Here is a 14,403-nt window from a genome sequence, read left to right as displayed (position 1 = left end):
ATGCACCACTGTGTTTTCTAATTAATACTGAACCAAAGTGTGCTGACCGAAGCGACCTACTAGTGCCTTTACTACTTTGGCGTCCTTTATACCCAGAAACCCCTACAACAGAATTCCCAGCAATAAATATTTGCTTAATCAATGAATAAAGAAACAGAAATTCCATCACACAGGGTTCAAAGTACATTTTATATAATGAAGTTCGCTGGAGATGGGGTGACAGGAGAAGGGTGGAGTGATTTTCAGAATTTTAAGCCCTTGTGTACAACAACAACAAATACTTAAAACAATTGTTAAGGCCATATTGGGCTTCTCCAATATGGGATGCTCCAGACTCAGAAGGTAAAAGAATGTACCTGCTATGCCAGTCGGACACAACTGAAGCGACTTAGCAGCAGCAGCTATTCCGGAGACACAGGAGATGCGGGCTTGATCCCCAGGCTGGGAAGATCCCCTGAAGGAGAAAATCACAACCCACTCCAGTATTCATGTCTGAAAAATCCCATGGACAGAGGAGCCTGTTGGGCTGCAGTCCAAAGGCCATATTTACTATTTCATTCAAAAGAAACTCCATGTCAAGAATAACAATGTTTTACAAAAGTAGTCTTCTTAGAAAAACTTTTTAAAAAATCATACTGAACTACAATGGATGCAGCCTTTGTGAAGAACGGCAGTTAGACCACAGATGGAATATTGAAAACTGTGCTAAATCACAGATGGTATATTTTTTCCTATATTTCACAAAACAGCCAATTTCTACCATGTTTTTCTTTTACATTTTGCTCTTGGTAATCCTGTAGATTGAAGAAAAAAAAAAACCTAAAAACTAAAAAGAAACGTGAAAACATTTACTTTTAGTGCTGTTTATAATCTTAGTCTTTAGTGGATAGAAACACCACTGAATATTCTGTGGTGTCATTTACTTTTAAAAAAAAACTTGGAGTGTAATTCATTTTAGGTGTGCAATTTGTTTTATGAGCCGTGCATGCTTATTTGGGGTTGTGCTGTTTTTTTATTGAGTGCAATAAAGACACTTCTTATCAATTGATTTGTTGTATCAGCAGTGGGCTTCTCTCCAGACTGAGACGTGGCAGCTTTTCTGAGGACATTATCCCGCATCTAATTTCACCACAGACATGAATCCAGGTTCATTAGGGCCCACTTGCACTGCCTGTTATGACCTAATTTCTAGGATTCCTGCTCGATGGTGGCATTATCTTCCTCTCACACAGTGTATCACATGGCTGTCAAATGGCTTCTCTCCCTTTGATGGTTCATCACATACACAACTGTGAATTGTGCCAACTTGTATACCAACTGATCAAATCAAAAGTTCAAAAGTTCACTCCCAGTCCCACATGACATTGAAACTTCAAATAGTGTAGAGCTTACACCTTGGATAAGTAAGAAATGGCAAAGTAGGGTAGAAACCGGAAATGTTAGGGGACTATTTCAGTGCTATTAAAAACACAAATCCACCCAAAGGGGGATTAGTACAATTCAGTTGCGTATTATGCAAGCCACCTGCCTTCTCTCTAGCCCTGGGTGTGATGAATACTGTCTTTTTGGGCTTGGCTGACTTAACCATGACTGCTAGAGCAGGGGATGCTTGCAAGGTCTGATGTCAATGTGTATCTCACATATTTGTGCATTTCCAGGGTGAGAAAATCATGCCTTGAGAACAAGATCACAGTGGGTGCAGATCTCACAGAAGCGCATATCCCATCATCCTGGGGAACATGTCCTTCGGTCATACTGTGTGTGAGACAACACACGAGCAATACACGCCCACGGAGAGCAGTGCGGTACTGTGGAACAGCTGTGTAAACGGGCTTAAGAATGTAAAATGAGGAAGCTGTGTCTTTAGAAACATATTTCTTTTAAATTCCCAAATATCACATCTGGTTGCATCAAGTTGTCATTATGACATAGTATTTAAGATGATTTAATGGGTTATTGCAGCGTAAGAATCTTGGAGTTTATTTAACTACTGTGCATTAAGAGAATGTAGCTCTCTAAACTGTGTTCTGACAAAGCTGATACAAAGCTGTTCTTGATGTTGGATGACTTTATTGTATGCTTTTTTTCTTCCTTACTGTAGTCAGTATAAATATAGCTTTCAAACATAAACAGAATATATGCGAAGACAAGAGTGAACGTGGAGCTTTGGAATAGAAATGTAAAGTGAGAGGCACACACCAAAATGTAGAAAGCTATTCACTGTTAAAATTTATGAGGTGCATTCACTGTGAGTATGAATATGGGGATGCCACAGTTACAAGGCACCACGTACCTCCTGGCCCTTGTTAGCAGATTCCCTGAGTGGGCCTCTGCCAGCCAGCAGGTCAGCCCCCAACCCACAGGCAGGTTACCTCGGACTCGGCAAAACCTTGCTCCCTCCTCACACTCTCACACCCCTTCACCTCCCCCAATCATCAGGAACCTCTTACTACGTCCCCTCAGAAGTACACATCATTTTCAACAGAAAAATGAGGCTCTGTGTAGTTAGAACAACTTAAGATAGCTGATCTAAGGCCAAACTCCAAATCCATCACCCCCATTTCCCAATCCATAGCTTTGTCTACCAAATCATCTCATCCCTGCTGCTACTTAGGTCAACTATCTTCGTGGACGTCAATATTACATGTTTTTCCAATATGGAGAAGTTTCTCAACGGAACAGCTTTTGTATGCTTTTCTATCCCTGCTGTGTTTTTGCCTTAACATCCTTTTAATGTGCTAAGAACTTTTATGAAGGGGTTAAATAAACAAACACTACAATGAACCGCAGACTTGGAGCACATCACAATGACTATTTAACAAGGTCTTAAACAAAACAGAAGTTTAGTCTGGGACTGGCACAGAGGCCCTGCTCAGTAATGTCCTCAAGGACATAAGCTCTTCCAGATCACTGCCTTGTCGTCCCTCCTCATGGTCCAGGCAGCAGGATGCAGGAAGAGATCAAGAGAAAGACAGGTGAAAAGCTGGCATCGACTACCTCCAAAGAGTGTCTCCCAGAAACTTCCACGTAATGCTGCGCCTTGCATCCCATTGACCAAAACTTATCATTCAGCTGCAAAGAACAGACCAGAACATTTCGTTTTTATTCTGAAGAACCATGTGCCCAGGCAAAATCCTACCATTATGAAAGAAGACAATGGAACAGCACAGTTGCTGTGGATGGTGAAATGTGCATTTGCCTGTGGACTTTTAATCATTAACAAGTCTTCCTTATTTAATGTTTCTTTCATCAGTTACAGACTCTAGCATTAAATATAGTGCATACGTTTTATCTGGAGGCAACCCTGATGAATAGTTTAACCCGATTGATGAATGCTTGATTAATCATTAACCTTGATTAATGACTGCTTGAGAGAGTCTGAAACAAAGTGTGGCCTCAGCGACAAAGAGTTCTGCCATCCATTGGTGATGCCTGAAATGGGTACCCACAGGAAGAGAGAGTGGGATTGAGGATGCCTTCTCTTATATTCCTGTGCTAGCACTCTCATTTGGTATTCACTTTGAAATAAAGTTAATGGTTTTACAAGTAAGTCTAGCAGCATGATAATAACTAACGAAACTGACACTACCCCAAACAATGTGTGCCTACGCCTACTATTTCCATCCCAACTGGCTTCTTGCAAGGTAAGTGTTTTTATGATCCTTAATTTAGAGATGAAGAGGTTGTTTTAAGCAGAACAATGGGCTCCCACCAAAGTCACCTAATAATAAATGGCAGATACAGAATTTGAATTTCATTTTTCAGCATTCAAAGAAAAGAAAATTTCTCTTGATAGACTTTCTTGAATCTTTAAACTATTATGGTGCCATGTGCTAAAACAAAGATAAAATAGGAAGAAAACAGAGTGATTGTATATTATCTACTAATGATTCTCTCTTCAAGTTTTTGAGTCTTCCCTAATAAACTTCCCATGGTACTCTAGCCCAAATGAAACATTCATTCAGCAAACTTAAAACTGAACCAAAAAGTTGACTGAAAGGAACCCTAGCAGGAAATAGGTTACACAGATGAATAAAAATAAGAAAGCTGTGGTACATATACACAATGGAGTATTACTCAGCCATTAAAAAGAATACATTTGAATCAGTTCTAATGAGGTGGATGAAACTGGAGCCTATTATACAGAGTGAAGTAAGCCAGAAGGAAAAACATAAATACAGTATACTAACGCATATATATGGGATTTAGAAAGATGGTAACAGTAACCTGGTGTACGAGATAGCAAAGAGACACTAATGTATAGAACAGTCTTATGGACTCTGTGGGAGAGGGAGAGGGTGGGAAGATTTGGGAGAGTGACATTGAAACATGTAGAATATCTTGTAAGAAACGAGTTGCCAGTCCAGGTTCGATGCGCGATACTGGATGCTTGGGGCTGGTGCACTGGGACAACCCAGAGGGATGGTGTGGGGAGGGAGGAGGGAGGAGGGTTCAGGATGGGGAACACATGTATACCTGTGGCGGATTCATTTTGATATTTGGCAAAACTAGTGCAATTATGTAAAGTTTAAAAATAAAATAAAATTTAAAAAAAAAAGAAAAAAAAATCAGTTTCCAACTATAGAAAAATTATAAACGTGTAAACAGAAAACCCCCATTGTGTTCAGAGAGGCCAGTACAAGGACCTGTGGTGGTCCAAAGGGACCAGCAGCCGCCATACTCAGAGGGGGTGGGCAGAGCGCGTGTCAGAGTGACTTTACAAAAGAGGAGATGATTGGGTCCCAGAGGGTGGGTGGGCCATCACCAAGCACACTCAAGCAGTAGCTAGCCAAGCAGGGAGCAGCAAATGCCAGAACCAGGGTGGGGGGTCCAGAAACAGTGTGGTGAGTTCAGAAAAAGCCAGGCAGCATGTATGTGTAATAGGGGTAACTGAGGCAGGGCGTGGCATGCCTGGAGTATACAGTGAGTTGGAGGACCACAGGCGAGGTAGACAAGATGGTCCCAAGAAGCTATTTCAGAAGCTTGCAGCCCCTGAGTGAGGCTAGGTTTTATGGATTTTAGCCTGTAAGCTGTGGCAGCCACTGGAAGCTTTTACAGCAGGTACACAGAATAACCACGTTGGCCTTTGAGAAAGACCACTGTGGAAGTGCGACTATGGTTTCCTAAGGCAGAGGCCATGCAATCAGGTAAAAACTGAGCAGAGTCTAGACTGAGAGTTCTTCCTCTGGGATCGACACTCTTTGAAGGATTTATGAACACCCTCAAGCCACATGTTCCAAACGTGGGAATGAGTGGGTCTCTGAGGAAAGGCTCAGTACTTTTCCCCTGGTTCTCAGGGAAGTCCAAAATATTCGAGAGTTGAAGTAATAACATTCTACAGCTGAAAAGAATCTGGCCTAAGCTCAATTCACAAAAGTGGAAATTTTTTAAAAATAGAGATAAATGTAAAAGTTGTACAGGAGTCATATATAAAACAAGTAGGATTTTAAATACGGTATTTGCATTTATTTTAAAAAATGAGCAAAGGCCTTGACAATAAGACAAGTGTATGTGGCTCATATTTCATACATAAAGCAGAGAAATTCATGTGTGTATAGGAACCTTGCCACAGATTTTCCAAGACAGGCCAATCCTCTTCAACATCTCATATTCTTGAACTTACAAGTGCTCTCTTACTTGGCAAATACCCCAAACTTAGTTTGAAAAGTAAATTCCACATAAATTCAAGTCTCTGAGAAGGTGGCCAAAGAGGGTTTTTAATAGAGTTTGGGGAGAGGAGGGTATTGAGAAGCATCAAATCTCAAATCTCTAGCTATAGAACTATAAACAGAAAATGGAGCAGTTATCAGGTAAATATGGAAAGAAAAATCTATATCAGTTGTTCTTAACCTTTATGGGGGTCACAGACCCATTGCCTCAATAATTTTGAAAAATTGATGAATGCTGCAAACCTCCTCCAGAAGGGATCCATGCAGATACTTCCTTACAGAATTGTGCAGAATATAAGAGATTCACAAAAATCCAAGGATACTGACCTGACCCTGGATGCAAATTTAAAAGCCCATAGTCTCAACAGCTCTCCTTTCTCTCAACAGAAATTCCTTTATCACAGTTTATCATCTAAATTAGTCCCGTTAATGTTTACATTATCTGGTTTTCATTGATCTCATTCACTTTGCAATTAATTTTACCTTTCCTGCAAATATGCAACCTCCATCAGTTCTAAAATCACAAAGTCAAAAAGGAGACTGATTCCAGTTTCCACTAAGTTGAACTGTTGCCCAAATGTCATACAAGCTCCCAAATGGATTCATAAACCTAGAATAGAAAACACCGTGCTATGCTTAAGCTTCATAAAAATGCCTTATCCTCTCAGCATCACTGTGTGTTCTTACAGTCAGGTATTTAAATCCTGGTCTACTGTATGGATATATGTCTACATTCTTTAACATTCTCTCCACTACAAAGCAAATTTATAAACGCTAAAAAAAAAAGAAAAAAAAAAAGCCCAAATCCAGCAATGGTCTTGATCTCTTAATGGATTAGGGAAAAGAATAATTTGAAGGGAAAAAATTACAGCAATTTCTATATCACTTCTTTTCTCTCCCACATTGCAGTTACTGAAAACCTTTGATTAGACCTCTGAAAAGGACCACACATTCAATAATTTGAAGCAAAAGGTTAATGGTGTTGTTACAAGTATTATCCCTTTTAAAATCATTATCCTCTTGTTTTTTATGGCTGTATTACCTTCACCTTTCAATGAACCCACTTTACCAGCTGTTTCCCTCTGTCATAAAGTTTGCTGAACATCATCGTGGAAATAGGATAAATGCCATGTTTTATCAATCAAGCCTAAGGGGATTTGAGTCTTCTTATATCCACAACTGTAAAGGGAGTTTATTGCAAGTTTCTGTTTTGATTTGTAAATTGTCCTTAAGTAAAACACATACCTGATGCCAAGGAATAGAATGTAAAAATGCAAGACGTTATACTACAAAAATCTGCATCATAAAGTTTGATAGGTTGACAAATGAGAAAGCTTAAGATTACTGAGGAACACTACAGGCTTGCTTTCTTGGTAAGTTGACATCTACCTGCCGGCATTCCTGAACCTACCCATATGTGAATTCCCTGGTCCTTAATGCTGCACCACCCCAGCAAGCCAAGGAGTGTATGAAACATAAGACAGAGGTTTTTATCCTACACAGGGCTACGTGGTCTCAACACAAATCTGATATAATGAAAATATTCTTTAATCATATGCAATAAAATTTTAATTTACAGTAAAATTCCCAAAATACCACTACACACTGGAGACTAAAACATGCATTACTAAATTAAAGGGCATTATAAAATATCCATAATTTACTGATAGCAAATGTCAAAATTTTAGGTTACAGCTAAATGAGTACTTAGGAAATTCTGAACCCTTAATAAGCACTTTTAAAAATTGAAAATAAATGAACAAAATATTCAACTAAAGTAGACATAAAAAAGACCAAGAAAAAAATTCAAATAAAGTTGTAGAAAGGAAATAAGCATAAAAATAAAAATTCATACTTTATATATTTATTCAAACTTTATATGTACATAATGTGTGTATATATACAAAGAAAGAGAAAGAGACAGAGATGAATAACAAAACCAAAATCAAGTTTCTTAAAAAGATGAGTACTATTTATAAATCTCTAGCAAGACTGCTGCTGCTGCTGCTAAGTCGCTTCAGTCGTGTCCGACTCTGTGCGACCCCATAGACAGCAGCCCACCAGGCTCCCCCGTCCCTGGGCTTCTCCAGGCAAGAACACTGGAGTGGGTTGCCATTTCCTTCTCCAATGCATGAAAGTGAAGAGTGAAAGTGAAGTCACTCAGTTGTATCTGACTCTTAGTGACCCCATGGACTACAGCCCACCAGGCTCCTCCATCCATGGGATTTTCCAGGCAAGAGTACTGGAGTGGGATGCCATTGCCTTCTCCGCTAGCAAGACTAATCAAGGAAAAACAGAGAGGTCATGAATTAGCAAAATTAGGAATTAAAAAGAAACATTATAGATAACTTATACATAATTATAGATGTTGTAAGTTAAAATTATTGTTATTGAATAGGGGGTCCCAGTGCTAGTCACTTACAAAATCAATACGAATGGTAGAAAGGAAAGGTATCTTTAATCAGAATGCCAGCAATCTGGGGAGATGGTGGACTCAGTGTCCCTAAGAAACTGCCTACAAAGATTCTGTCTGGCCTTGAAATTTTTAAAGGGAAACAAGAAAAGAACCTCAGTTAATCACTGAGATGGGGATCGGGGTTGTCGTCATCCCCATCGTGTGCAGGCTTGTCCACTCCTGGTGATCTTCTTCCAGATGTTATCTTCACATAGTTTGTTCAGGAGATTACTGTGGGGGAAGCCAGGAAAGAGACCTGGTCATCTCTTAACTATGTATTCATCATTTCTACTTCTTTGATCTATGGAAAGAATTGACAAGCTAGGCAAACTAGTATGTGATTTAAAGACTTGAAAGCTGTACTTGAGCCAGAGATGAGTGGAACATGGGGGTGCCTGGTTTAAGGTTAAGACAAAAGTGTGCCTCCTGCAGAGAGCTCTTCCCTGCCAAAAGCTGCTTATACTACAAATGTGTGTGTGTGTGTGTGTGTGTGTGTGTGTGTGTGTGTGTGTGTGTGCCGGTAGCTTTGAAAACATAGATGAAATGTAAAATTTCCTAAAAAAATATTTTAATCACCAAAATTACTCAAAAACAAATTTTTAATAAGCCAGCAAACATTAAATAATTTGAACTAACAATCTAAAAACCATCTCTCCCCAACAAATTTCATGTGATAATTTTGTTAACTTGACCCCAAAAATCTCTCTCTCTCCTTCTCTCTCTGCTTTACAAAATTTTCCAAAAACACTGAAATACTGAAACTTCTCCAACTCATTCTTGATGTTATATCCCTAGGCTGAGACCAATCAAGGGCAGTGCAAAAGAAAATTAAGTCCAAATCAATTACAAGTATAAATGTAAAAATAACAAAATAGTATCAAATTAAATCAATAGTGTATAAAAATAATACATCATGAATGAGCTGGATTTATTTTAGAAAGGCAAAAATATTTCAAAATTATAAAATCAGTCAACACAAAGAGTAAAGGACAAACTAATACAATTATTTCAACAAATGTAGAAAATTTTCAAATAGAAACATTTATCTAGAATAAAATCTTTTGACAAGGTAGGAATAGAAAGAAACTCTCTTAAGTTAAAGATGACATCATTCTTAACCTCAAATTTTGTAATGAATCCCAATAAATTCAAGAAAAGGGCAAGAATTACTGGTATTGGTAATTGGTGTCACTGAACAATACTATAATACAGAAATCCTAGCCCATGAAATATGATAATAAAAAGAAGCAAGGGGCTTAAGATATGGCTTTAAGAACAAAAATACCCTAAATAGTCAAGCAATATGCATTGTTTTTTCAGGTATGTCCAACTCTTTGTGGCCCAATGGACTGTAGCCTCCCCATGGAATTTTTGGGGAGGCTAAATTCCATGGCTCTATGGCTCCTCTGCCCATGGAATCTTTCCAGTCAAGAATACTGGAGTGGGGTGCCATTTCCTACTCCAGGGGATCTTCCTGACCTGGGGATTGAACCTGCATCTCTTGTGTCTCCTGCATTGGCAGGTGGATTCTTTACCACTAGCACCACCTGAATAAGAGGCTTAGGGTATATCTTTAAGAACAAAAATGCCCTAAATGACTACATACATTAGGGGTCTGTAAAATAAGGTCCATGGGCCAAATCAAACCTATCATGATCCAAATTCAGTAACTTCTATGGTCCAAATCTATTTCTTTATGCATGGTTTATGGCTGTTCTTATCCTGAAACTACAGAGTTAAGTAGTTTTGATTAAAAAAATACTCACCATTGGCCTTTTCCAGAAAAAGTTTACACACCTCTGATCTACAAACAAACCAGTAGAATAAAAATATATATATATAACATAGTTTCTGGGCTCAAGAAGTGTACAGAAAATCAATAGCATCTTTATAAACCAGCATGATCTAATTGAGAGCTATCTCACAAAAAGAACAAATATTTAAAATAACAATAATGATAAACAAATAAGCAAACTATAAGGCATATAGAAAAATATGCCACAACTTTACAAAAAAACAGTCTTTGAAGGATGTGCAATAATAACTGAATAAAAACTGAATAAGTGCCTGTTTCTTCAGCAAACTGTTCAATCACAATATATACAATAACTGTCAAGTCTGCATGGAATTCTTTAGGCCAGAAACTGGAGTGGGTAACCTTTCCCTTCTCCAGGGGATCTTTCCAACCCAGGGATAGAACCCAGGTCTCCTGCATTGCTGGAGGATTCTTTACCAGCTGGGCCACAAAGGAAGCCCAAGGATACCAGAGTGGGTAGCCTATCCATTCTTCAGGGAATCTTCCTAACCCAGGAATAGAACCAGGGCCTCCTGCATTGCAGGCAGATTCTTTACCAACTGAGCTATCAGGGAAGCCCTTTTCCATTGTGCACCTGCTTCACAACTGTTTTGACTATTTCTAGATTTCCCCACAATGTATGATGTAGATAAATAATAGATAAGCAGAATGTGATTGTATTCCATACCACAGTAAAATAAAAGGTGTAACGACAAGAGGAGTAAGAGAGAAAGGAAAGCAATAACCATACTTTTAATGTATTGTGATAATCATAAAATATTTAAATGTATTATATATTTATAACATGCTTAACTCTGACATAAAATATACCTGTATGTTTTACTACAATCCTGTGAGGAAGATATCACTAGTATTTTCAATTTATGTATGAGGAAACAGCCTTGGAGAGAGTAATGGCCTTGACACGTTAGATAGGCAGTCATTCAATGAGGATTCAAACTCAAGCAATTTAATTCCAGACCTTGTTCTCTTAATCTTCACTCTATGAAGTAGGTATTACTCCCTTCATAAATATATGTCATATTACTCATCTCATAATTATAAAATGGAGAAAAAGAAGCTTGGAGCTATTAAATGACTTGACCAAATTCACCAGCCTAGAAACTGGTAATGCTGAAATTCAAATGAGAATGTTATTAAAGTGCATGTTATTGCTACTGTACCAACTATGGTCCAAAACTCAAATGATACCAGTGGAGGAACAAGAAGAATATAAAGCCTGGATATTAATTATTCAGCAGACACTGTGATTTGGGGTAGAACAGAGCTTCAGAAATGTCAATAGACTATACATTATTAATCAATTTATCAAAGTCAAGAATCTAAATATTTAAACATTTCTACAACTGAAACATAGGTAGCAAATAGCACAGTCAGTAAAATGGATTGTAACACATTAAATCTCTACCTCCTCACTAATGAAATATACTTCAAATCATTTGATTCTAGTAATTTTCTGTAGAAAAATAGGCTGGGAGTATCAGGAGAGGAGCAGTGGAAGGTGGGAAAGTACCCCCAAGTTACTGATTCACAATCTGCAAAGCTACTTCCTTCAATAGTTATATCATCTTTTAGCATCCCTGCATTCCATTCTTAGGTAGAAATGTAATTATTATCAACAGTAGTTCAAAATAAGTTTGGGGCTTAATTTCTTGAAAATGTGATATATACTTACTGTAGATTTAAGGAAAGAAATATCAATAACCTCAGATATGCAGATGACACCACCCTTATGGCAGAAAGGGAAGAGGAACTAAAAAGCCTCTTGATAAAAGTGAAAGAGGAGAGTGGAAAAGTTGACTTAAAGCTCAACATTCAGAAAAAGAAGATCATGGCATCTGGTCCCATCACTTCGTGGGAAATAGATGGGGAAACAGTGGAAACAGTGTCAGACTTTATTTTTTGGGGGGCTCTAAAATCACTGTAGATGGTGATTACAGCCATGAAATTAAAAGACACTTACTCCTTGGAAGGAAAATTATGACCAACCTAGGTAGCATATTCAAAAGCAGAGACATTACTTTGCCAACAAATGTCCATCTAGTCAAGGCTATGGTTTTTCCAGTGGTCATGTATGGATGTGAGATTTAGACTGTGAAGAAAGCTGAGAACCAAAGAATTGATGCTTTTGAACTGTGGCGTTGGAGAAGACTCTTGAGAGTCCCTTGGACTGCAAGGAGATCCAACCAGTCCATCCCAAAGAAGATCAGTCCTGGGTGTTCATTCGAAGGACTGATGCTGAAGCTGAAACTCCAATACTTTGGCCACCTCATGTGAAGAGTTGACTCATTGGAAAAGACCCTGATGCTTGGAGGGATTGGGCGCAGGAGGAGAAGGGGACAACAGAAGATGAGATGGCTAGATGGCATCACCGACTCGATGGACATGAGTTTGGGTAACTCTGGGAGTTGGTGATGGACAGGGAGGCCTGGCGTGCTGCAATTCATGGGGTCGCAAAGAGTCAGACACGACTGAGCGCATGAACTGAACTGAAGGAAAGAAAGAGAATCTTTTACAATATTAATAGCCATAGATAACAATTTTTAACCATCAAGTACATTTTTAAAATTGAAGCAATCCCCTGAGAATTGCCATAAAATTACCTTAGTCAAGAGATTTGCTTGGACCTCAGCTATAGGCTGTCAAAGTATATAGGATTTTGTTGGGCAAAGACTAAGTTTGTGATGTAGAAATAGAGTTTGACCTCCAAAGAAAGTGGTTATCAATCTAAAGTATTGTGTATAAAGCTTGTATTCGATGCCCAATGAGCCAGCCTCAACAGCTAGGTGACCGTCTCTGAAGTTTCTGGGTCAATGACAAATAGATGGAACTTTCTGCTCAAGCAGCTCTCTGGATTTGGACATGATCCCAGGCACCAGCTGTAAGTAAGTACTGAGATAGCTTTGACGTCTCTTAGAGAAAGATACCTATCAAGGGTCAGTCATGGGTTTAGGGTCCCGTTCAAACAGGCTGAATGTTAAAGCCTGTGTCATAGGCAAGGATGAACCATGCAGGAACCTAGCTAAATGTGTGTTATCACAGAGATGAGTAAGGAACCTGGATTTCAGAGAACCACTCAAAAAGTTGGCAAGAGATAATTTTTGGCTATGTCTAATGGTTGGTCTGGTTCAGATCCCTCATCTAGCCAACCTTGGTTCTCTAGACTCAGTGACTACAGGTTGAATACCCTCAATATCCAGAGTTGAATGATACTAAAATACTAGTAAAGATCCTGTTGCCACTTGATAAGCATTGGGAACGGGTCAGTTTTGCTGTATTTCCAAATTCTCAAAGGATGTTTTTATCAGTCAGGTACTGATGCTTCATCAGACTAACCATACTGGATTAAGGTCATCTCAGGTAGTAGGAATTCATTGAAACTGACCAAAAAGCATCTTATTCAGTACCCTGAACAACACACTTTAAAAATTACCAATCCATCCTTCAAAAAATCCCACTGCATGACAAACACAAAATTAAAAAACAGTAATTATTTGATAGAAGAATAAAGGGCTAAGAACTTTTCCACTGTAAGACAAGAAACATTGGAAATTATCTACAGGACACAAAATATTGGGACAGAACTGAGGTTGAGATCAAAGTGAGTTGTAACCTAATCAAGACAAACAAGGATGTGACTGAAGGAATGAATAATAATTTTTTCAAGAAGGCCCCCAAAATTTTCAAATACAGAGTCAGCAGGATGAGGAAGCAGAAGTAAGCTGTGGGCTGCTGGAGTGTTCTTCGAGTGGGTTCAGTCCAGTTGCTCAGTTGTGTCCGACTCTTTGCGACCGCATGGACTGCAACACGCCAGACTTCCCTGTCCATCACCAACTCCCGGAGCTTACTCAAACTCATGTCCATCAAGTCAGTGATGTCATTCAACCATCTGATTCTCTGTCGTCCCCTTCTCCTCTTGCCTTCAATCTTTCCCAGAATCATGGTCTTTTCCAACGAGTCAGTTCTTCGCATGAGGTGGCCGAAGTATTGGAGTTTCAGCTTCAGCATCAGTCTTTCCAATATTCAGGACTGACCTCCTTTAGGATGGACTGGTTGGATCTCCTTGCAGTCCAAGGGACTCTCAAGAATCTTCTCCAACACCACAGTTCAAAAGCATCAATTCTTCAGTACTCAGCTTTCTTTATGGTCCAACTCTCACATTCACACATGACTACTGGAAAAAGCATAGCTTTGACTAGACAGACCTTTGTTGGTAAAGTAATGTCTCTGCTTTTTAATATGCTGTCTAGGTTGGTTCATAGCTTTCCTTCCAAGGAGTAAGCATCTTTTAATTTCATGGCTGGAGTCACCATCTGCAGTGATTTTGGAGCCCAAGAAAATAGTCTGTCACTGTTTCCATTGTTTTACCATCTATTTATCATGAAGTGATGGGACCAGATGCTATGATCTTCATTTTTTGAATGTTGAGTTTTAAGCCAGCTTTTTCACTCTCCTCTTTCACT

At 38.9% G+C, this 14,403-nt stretch overlaps 1 long non-coding RNA gene across 1 annotated transcript in view; it reads right to left on the bottom strand.

Moving 5' to 3' along the window:
* Positions 1–7,870: 7,870 nt before the first annotated feature.
* The window catches only part of LOC113879890, a 30,862-nt gene continuing 24,329 nt past the window's right edge, over positions 7,871–14,403 (bottom strand). The window contains exons 3-4 of the long non-coding RNA XR_003507508.1: positions 9,891–9,928; positions 7,871–8,355 (exon numbers count right to left, since the gene is read on the bottom strand). This is a non-coding gene — a long non-coding RNA (uncharacterized LOC113879890). The remainder of the gene's footprint in view (positions 8,356–9,890; positions 9,929–14,403) is intronic.

This window comes from Bos indicus x Bos taurus, chromosome 21 (genome assembly GCF_003369695.1).
Source record: "Bos indicus x Bos taurus breed Angus x Brahman F1 hybrid chromosome 21, Bos_hybrid_MaternalHap_v2.0, whole genome shotgun sequence".
In the NCBI taxonomy this organism is placed as follows: domain Eukaryota; kingdom Metazoa; phylum Chordata; class Mammalia; order Artiodactyla; family Bovidae; genus Bos; species Bos indicus x Bos taurus.
Note: the sequence above shows the minus strand (reverse complement) of the source record. Positions and strands in the feature narration are given on the sequence as shown.